Source organism: Opisthorchis viverrini (assembly GCF_000715545.1).
Source record: "Opisthorchis viverrini unplaced genomic scaffold opera_v5_176, whole genome shotgun sequence".
Lineage (NCBI taxonomy): Eukaryota > Metazoa > Platyhelminthes > Trematoda > Opisthorchiida > Opisthorchiidae > Opisthorchis > Opisthorchis viverrini.
This window is the reverse complement of record NW_008751834.1, coordinates 809,421-818,934: the sequence shown is the minus strand read 5'-3', so window position 1 is coordinate 818,934 and position 9,514 is coordinate 809,421.

The window sequence follows — 9,514 nt, the reverse complement described above, 5'->3', positions numbered from 1 at the left end:
GCAACCGTTTCAGCTGAAGTATCCGAAATGGGTACAGCTACTGGCCAACGGGTAAAACGATCAATCATGTTAAGGATATGAGTGAAACCGCTTGATGGGGAAAGAGGACCAACAATGTCGATGTGGACCTGTGTGAATCGAGCATCAGGAACAGCAAATGAACCGATAGGTGAGTTCGTATGCCAAATTACTTTACTGCGTTGACAGGCGATGCACTGTTTGGTCCAGGATGTCAGATCCTTATTCAAGAAGGGCCATACAAAGCGTGCACTGATCAATTTCCTGTTTGCTCTGCTTCCTGGAAGCGAAAATCGATGGAAGTTGTTGAAAACAACCCGACGAAATGCTTCGGGACGATTGGATGGGCTTAGTTGCTAGACATATCACGAAAAATTGTTCCAGTTTGGAGGAGTAGGCGAATTGAAGAGACTTCAAATGAGGGGGGGATTGCATGGGCAAAACAGGATCACAATGCAGAAAGTTCGCAAGTTTGGCTAGGCACAACTGGGTGGAAGGGTGAAGAGCGTTAATGTCAGGACGGGATAGTGTGTCTGCGACGACGTTGCCCGAACCTGGAGTGTACCGAATGGCGGTAGTGAACTGTGAAATGTAGTCAAGGTGGCGTATCTCGCGTGGTGAATATCGATCAGGTTTGGCGTTGAAGGCATAGGTGAGTGGCTTATGGTCGGTTTGAATGGTAGACGCTCTGCCCTCTTACAAGTGCCGGAAATGGCGAATGGCAAGGTAAATTGCGAGTAATTCACGACCAAAAGTACTGTAACGCATTTGGGCAGCCTGCATCTTCTGCAAGAAAAACGCTAGTGTTTGAGATGTGTTGTTAACAACTTGATGAAGCACGGCACCGACGGTAGCGTTCGAAGCATCAGTTGTCAAAATCAGCGTTGTGCTTTCGTGAGTATCGAAGAAAAATAACTTTGTGGCCTGAGCAATGGCTTGCTTGGCTCTTTCGAAAGTGGCAGTGGTGGCGGGGGGGGGAAAGCATCAGATTTTTCTTTGGAGCCGAGTGAATCGGTCAGTGGCTGCAAAATATCTGTACAATGGGGGATGATTCGCCAGTAGTAGTTGATGATACCTATGGGACGACGATGTTGGGTGAGAGTTGTGGGTGTGTGGAAAGACTCTAAGGCCAAAATGTGATTAGAAAATGGTGAAATACTTGTTTGCTCAAAGTGATGGCCAGGAATATCCAAACTAGTAACACTAAACAAGCATTTGTCAATGCTTAAACGTGGGTTGTATGTGGAAAGACGTTCAAACACTGCCCTGAGATGAGTTGCATGCCCAGTTGGGGAGGTGCTAGCAAATAAAACATCTTCAAGGTAGGCATATATAAACGGTAAGCCACGTAAAACGTCGTCCATGAAACGTTGAAATGTTTGAGCTGCATTTCGAAGACCAAAGGGCATACGCGTGAATTCGAAAAGGCCAAACGGTGTTGTGATGGCAGTTTTAGGGATGTCATCCGGGGCTACTGGTGTGGTAGTATGCACATACATGATCGAGTTTGGAGAAAATGTTTGTGTGACATAGGTTACTTGCGAAATAGTGGATATGTGGGATGAGTTATCTGACTGGGATTGTGGCGTTGTTGAGAGAACGGTAATCTCCACAAGGTCCCCAATCACCTTTAGATTTTTTGGGTACCATATATAGGGGTGACGACCAAAGACTCTAAGAAGTTCGGAGTTCAAGCATGTTTTCGAACTCGTGCTTTGCGATTTGTAGCTTATCCGGATGAAGTCGGCGGTGGTTAGTATGAACAGGCGGACCTCGGGTCTGGATATGGTGAACGACGGAACGTGTCACCGTTCGGGTGTACTGACCTGGATGAATAAGGGTTGAAAAATCCCTAAGTATGTCAGCAAATCGTGAATCTGGTAAGATAACTTGGATACCTGTGGATGAACTTAGGGCACTAATTCCGTTGGCTGAGAGGGAAGTTAGCATGCCCAAGGGACGTTTGTGTCGGGCACCGACAGATAGGTAGTGGGTCAGGACGTCTGCAACGATGATGAGTGTTTGGACGTCGGCCAAAAGGAAGATCCACTAGGACGCATGTCGCAGCCCGAGGGAAAGGGTGAGGGAACGTTCTCCGTATGTGGCAATGAGGGTATCGTTAGCGGCTTAAAACGAATAATAAGCAGAATCGGTAAGTGGATGCTTATGCGGTAGCACGCTAACTTTAACTGGTGTATCTAGGAGGAAACGCAGACCACTTGAACGATCGATGATGTGGAATAGGCGACTAGTGCAAGGTGATCGCCGTTACTGCCTGACCGGGGTGTTTAATGGCGGTGTTGGGACGCGTCTTGAAGGAAAAAGCCGGTTGGCATTTGCGTGCTTGAGGACCGAAATTTTGGTGATGACAGCACAAAGAATAGCGGGTACGAGACAACGATCGGGTTGTGAACGTAGTCGATGCTTGAGGATTTCTAGCCGTTGTAGGCGATTGGTCAAAGTATCGAAATTAACTTGTAGTTGCGATATGGAAGCAAGAACCGGATCGGAATCTGTAGAAGTAGTGGGTGCAGGGAGGGAGACGGAGACTTCGGAGTTACTGGGATAGGTTCCGTGGATTTTATCGGCCTAACTGGTCTAACTGCTTTAAGCTTTGATCATCAGCAAAAGCACTGATGACGTAGGACATGGTGGGTGAAACTTCGTCGAGCCATAGTTGGACCATGATTGCCACCGCAAGCTTACGGCCGCATAGAAGACTGCGCATGTGACGAAGCAGTTGTGACGGCGATCCGTCACCAAGCTCGACTGTGGCGAATAAGTCTCGTAGCATTTTTAGTTTCGGACTTCCCTGTCTTGCTGATGGCGGCCGCTCGAAGGGCGCCAACAGAATTTTCCTTGGAAATATCTTCCAACAGATCTTCCACTTCTGTTACTACATCACGAGGAAGATGCCGGACAACTTGGGAAAATCGAGTCGCTTGGGTAGCGATGCTTCGGGTAGTGAAAACGGCCTCCACCTGGTGAAACCATACCCTGGAATTGCGTGGATTATAGTCTTGTAAACGTACGCTAGTTGTGTTCTCGATTAAATCCGATGAATCAAAGTGTTCCTCTAAAATGACCGGTCAAAGCAAAAAATCACGACGACTTGAGAAGAAAGGTTTTGAAAGAATATCCAGAAAGACTCGAGATCACCAAATTTGTAGTGGTCTGGCGTGATGAACATGACTGATACTCCATTCATTATTCTCTTGTTTTAATATTCCATATGCTGTGCATATTCACCAATTCGAATACATACGTGCTGGTTGTTGCGCTTCGCTGAATGCTGGATTTCTAGTTTGTCTGGTTGTTCCAATATACGTACGAAACTTAATTCTCACATTTTGGCGTCGTGATTGGAACGATTAATCGTGCCTGCCGAAATGAAACCATTAGGTGTTAATTCAACTGCGCGTGAAGTGGAGGATTATTTGAAATGGTTCGACATATGGTGTCTCACAAAATCTGATATTGATTATAAGAAACTCACGGCATATTTCCTACATTTCGTTGGCAAGGAGGCGTATACTTTGATCAAAAATTTAGTATATCACGAATCTCCAGTCGATATTTCCTACAATGCATTGAAGGAGAAATTTCCTCAATACTTCAAGCTGATTAACTTCGTAGCAGCCAAAAGAGCCAGGTTCAATTTGTTGACCCTCTCCCATCCGCAGTTGGTTCGTGATTTCGTATTGCAGCTGCAGACACAGGCAGCCAAATGTGACTGCGGTGCCCAATTAGAGGATCAGCTGCATGATAGGCTCATTGCTGGCATTCAAATGCTCAGATTACAGCAGAAGCTGCTACTCTGTCCGGATCAGAAATTTCAAACCATTCGGAAAACATGTGAACAGTATGAAGATGTGAAGCATGTGACGAAGACTGAGAAAGCAGTCTTGCTAAGTTATTCTAAAAAATTATTCAAGGATGTAGACGAACAACCAATTCAAACCTCGAACAAATTCTCGTGCCCCAAATCCGTCAACACGCTACTTCACAGATCGTTACTCCAATTCTGCGGCTCAAAAAATTTGGAAAATGGGAATCTTGTGGGCGAAACCATTCCAGATAATCATGCCCTCAGAGTCAAATGAAGTGTTTTATCTGCGGTAAAATGGGACATGTTCAACGTGTCTGAAAGTCCAATAAATGTGTGTCACTTAACCGACGTGGAAGCATTTTCTGAAGACATCAATACTCCTTTTTCGTCTGCTTTGTCCCGAAATTCGTCCCTTGTTTAAAACGCCGATATCCGCTTCCGGTCAAAAGCACGACTTCATTGTTGATACTTGTAGTGTTGAGTCCATTATTCCACAATCAGATCTAACTGCATTCTACCCCAGTGCCGTGATCACTATTACCGCCTACAGATGTTCCCATTCGCGGTGTCACTGAACATTCTGTACCTTTAGATGGTAGTTGCACGATCCCTGTGAGATTGCCCCAAGGTGCCTCTATCAATTGGGAATTTTTGGTTTCAACGTCGGGGCCATCGATTATCGCACTCAAAGTTCTGCGCTCACTGCAAACCAGTATCACCTTACTGACTTCTGTAAATGAGAATGAACTCAAACAACTGATTCTTAAATGTTCTAAGGCTACAGGTGGCATTCGAATTCCCACGGTGAGGCTCGAAGTTACAGGAGAGCCTATATTTCTTAAGAGACGAATTATTCCATTTGGCTTAGGCGGGCCTGTTCGTCAAGCATTAAATCCAGTGTGTGTGAAAAGAATACTGGCCCTGTCGAATCATCGAATAGGGCAACTTCGATAGTTACCCCACTGGAGGCTGATGGTATTATTCCGAGAATTTGTGGGGACTACCGACTTACGCTAAATACGCGGCTACTACAACGTACATGCACCACGGAAGAGCCAGAAAATGTACTGTGCCGTTTATCAGGTTCAAGTGTTTTCAAAAATTGATCTAAAAGATGCTTATCTTCAAATGCCACTAGACAAAGTCTCTAGTAACCTTACTGTGATCAACACACCCTTTGGGTTATTCCGATACAATTTTCTTCCCTTTGGTCTGAACGTTTCAGCAGCTGCATTTCAGCAAGTTATGAATACTATTGCCAAGGATTTGGAGGGTGTTGAAACGTACCAAGTTGACGTCATTGTGCACGCTGCTGACAAAGCTACCCATGATATGCGTCTGTTGTCCTTACTGAAGAAATTTTCCGAGTTCAATGTAGCTATTCATCCTGAAAAATGCACTTTTGGTGTCCCATGATTTTCATGCCTTGGCTACATTGTGGATGGTAGCGGTTTTAAACCTGATACAAGACGTCTATCCCCTTTAGTAAATGCGCCATCACCGACCAGTCTACAAGAACTGCGTTCAGTTCTAGGAGCACTTCAGTATTACTCTCGTTTCATTCCTAATTTCGCCAAACATGCAAGTTCCTTGTTTGAGATCATATCTTCCAATCAATTTTCTTGGTCCTCCAACCATGAAAAGACGTTGCATGCACTGCTTGGTTATCTCCAGACTTCAGCTGTTTTGAAGCCATTTTCCGCCAAACATCATTTGACCATCATTACTGATGCCTCTCCCACTTGAATAGGGGCAATCCTTGAACAATGTGGTACACCAGTGATCTGCATTTCCCGTCGACTTTCAAAAGCCGAACGTTGATATTCTCAGACTCAACGAGAAGCACTTGCTGTATATTTGGCTGTCAAACGGCTTCATAAATATCCTTTTGGATCGAAATTTACCATGTCTACTGATTACGAGGCTTTGAAGTTCTTGTGTCATCTAACAAAGTCTCTGGCGAATTCATCTGCCGCCATGGTGCAATGGTAGATTATTGCACTGAGTTCTTACACCTACGCAGTAGTTCATCGTAGTGCGAAAATGATTCCTCATGTCGATTTCTTGTCGAGAATTCCATCATGCGACTCTGATTCAAACAACTCAGATTTTCTGTTGATTCAACGATTACCAGTCAAGCGGGATGTGCTTGTTGCTGACACTAAAAGATATTTTGCTCCCATTCTTTCTGCAATGTGACGTGGCTGGACGCAGCAAGAACGACGCAGATTTCCTGCTTTTTACTGTCGCCGCGAAAGCTTATCATTTACTCCGGACGGTTTGCTGTGTTTTGAGGATAGAGTTGTTATTCCACCGACTCAGCGTGCGGCTGTTCTTGCAGATTTGCACTCTGGTCATCTGTGTGTCGATAAAATAAATCCCGGAACTGGATGCTGATATCAAATGTACTGCTAAGAGTTGTGTTAAATGTGTACATAAGATTCGTAACAAGTCTTCACAGTGGTATCCGTAGCCAGTTACTTGTGAAGCATTTCAACGAGTTCATGCTGACTACTGTGGTACTTTTCTCGGCAAATACCACGCATTATTAGTTAGTGACGCATATTCACGGTAGCCTGAAGTTTTTCCAACTACGTCTCCGAGTGCCGAATTCACTCAGCAAGCATTGAGGAATGTATTCACCCATGAAGGTGTACCAACTGTTTTGGTCTCTGATAACGGCACACACTTCACTGCAAAATTCCTCGAGGAATCGTTGAAGGCTCCTGGATGTCGACATTTGTTTACTGTTCCGCGACATCCTCACTCAAATGAACTTGCTGAAAATTTTGTCGGAACACTAAAGTCTGCCATTATTTCAGTCTCTCCTACTACTTTTATGGAATTGAAACTTGAGATTGATAATGTTTTAACGCAATACAGGAACGTTGTTCATTCTGTTACTGGGAAAAGTCCTGCGCTTCTATTTCAATCTCGTTCGTTGCGTACAAGTCTGGACTGTGCCAAAACGGCTGGTTACATGCTTCAACGGTAATGATTTACGACCTGCTACAGGAAGAGTGCTTTCATCAGATGGCAAACGGATGGTCACAATTCTCGATTTGGATGATCTACCTTGCCACCGGAGGCACATTGACCAGGTTGAGTTCAATACCGAAGGTCAGTCTGTTAACGGCACTCCTGCTGTTTCAAATACTAATGAGTCCTTTGCAGATGATCTTGTGGTATCTGAACAAAACATAGCTGAAGAACACACAACCTGTGAAGAGTTTGAAGTTTCCATTCCGAGAAGAGCCGAAAGATTGCGGTCAAGTCCGCCACTGGACTATAAACATCCACACGCTCATTCAAGTTGTGGCGGATGTGATTAACATGACTGACACTCTATTCGTTGCTCTATTCATTACTCTCTTGTTTTAATATTCCATATTTCGCCAATTCGCATACATACGTGCTGGTTGTTGCGATTCGCTGAATTCTGGATTTCTAGTTCTTCTGGTTATACCGATATACGTACCACGAGTGTGTGGCAAAGAAATAAAAATGATAACGCTAGGTTGGTTATGCAATAATAGAGGTCAGATGGAACAGATTCACCAAAAATTGTCTTCTTTAAAATAGTTCGTCGTTTGCCCAGGTCAGCAGATAAACAATAATCCAACATTGGTGTTCCAGGAATCTTCTTCTGAACAGTTTCCACATATAATAGATTATGTAAATGATCCGGGATGTTTTGATACCAGCGTCAGAACATGAGGCTCGCGAATGACCACTGCAAGCGCGAGCGAAGTCAGAAGAGAGATTTGAGGCACCCCAGTTAGCACGCGTCCGCTCTTGGTTGCAGAACCTGTGCGGGATCTGTGCAGAACATCTGCACTGATTTTTGGCTCTTAAGCCGCGGAAGCTGGAAATGTTTAATAGGGGTCAAAGCTTGTTTATTTGTCTTACAGTAATAAAAAACCAAAATTCCCTCCATTTTCGGGTGCCTGCGAAATGCAGACTGTCGAATGATTTAAGTGGTTTTATTTTAGTGTGCGGCGCCATTGCTCGCGGGAAGCTCTGCGTTCTGCTTGTCCTCACGCGCGGCTGAGAGTGAGTTTTGTTGCGCTTTCATATGCTTTATTCTTGGTGTGTTTACGTAAACGAAACATTAAAAAAGATGTTTCATTTCAATTAGTCGTCAATGCGCCCGAAATTCATTCGTGTTGCTCGTAAGGGCTGTTCAAGAACAACGCTATATAGAAAAGTACGACAGGCGGTTGCGGCAAGTGACTGTTTTCGTTGCCCGACAGATGAATGCGTCCATAGTGCCTTTAGTCGACTATCTGAGGGTTAGATTCATGATCAATCAGATGACAGGCTCTACATACGCCGAATTTGGTCTTCCCAGGGGATAAACCAGGCTGTGAGTTACCACGATGCTCGCCGGCATTTTTCCCGGTCCCTGTTATCAGGACCTTGGAACCAGAAAGACATTCACCACTGCGGTCCCTGGAAAACCTTTCGGTTCCTGCTTTTTACCACAGAGTAGCCCACTGCAATTTGTTGAAGGGATCAGCTCGGATTTTCTGCGTACACTTATATTGTCTCTCATCAGTATCCTTTTTAAACCATTCACAACCAGGTAGAAGTATTTTAACGGCTGTTCGTCGGATGGCGGGAAGGCTGGATCTATCATTATCCGGTTCAGCCGTTGTGTTGGACGAACCCAGATACATTTTTCCGTCCCTTCCGAAGGATCCACGGACTGTAATGAAAACTCCACGTCGTTGCTGCGTGCGACAGAAGGCCGGTGGGGTGTACATCCACCTTGGGTTGAAAGCAGGTTTGCTGCAACAGCTCCGTGAGATTCAGACTAGGGATACAAATATCGATAACAACTCGCGCACTCAAGTATGGCCTATACTCTCCGGAATAATTTCACCTTTTCTCGGTCAGCCTTTCGTCGTTGGAATATATTGTGGTAAACAAAAACCCAACTATGCTCATCAGCTGATGTCTGACACGGTCGCTTAGTTGACGGACGTCTTAGCAAACGGTGTCTCCGTGGTTTAAAATAGTCACACCCTCCGTCTTCAGTGCATTATTTGCGACAGTCCCGCTAGGGCCCTTCTGAAGCCAGTGAAGTGATATACCGGATATTATGGCTGTGATTATTGTACACGGAATATCTTGTAAAAGCTTAAGTTTTCCCGCAAGCACACTCGTATATACTTCCCTATTTTGCATACGCTTATCGATTAGTCAGTACTCTTACCACCGGCACTCAGCAAACGTATGCATTTATTACTTGTTACTCATTATGTCGTAAATATATATATATATATATATATATTAATGTTAGTGTTGTGTTATTTCATCAAAGCTTCCGTTTGTATGTGGACGTTCTCCAGTTGAATGTCGTATTCGGAAGTTGTTTTTCAGCCATGTACGCTGTTCTTGTTTTTGCGGACAACTCTGTTGGCGTAGTGCATGGATTGTGGTTCGTACCACCCGATTCAGTCAATTGGCCCTCGTGCACAACCAGCGTTCTATATGCCAACTTACTGGGGGGTACCCTATCGAAATGTACACTCAAATCGTGCACGTACGAGGTGCTTCGGCAATGCAGTAAGTTCATGTTCAGTTAAAAATGTTCTAGAATCTTTTCCAGATGCACTCAGTGCTCAGCAGGAAGCCCTTAACTCAGGACATACCTCCTCTGCA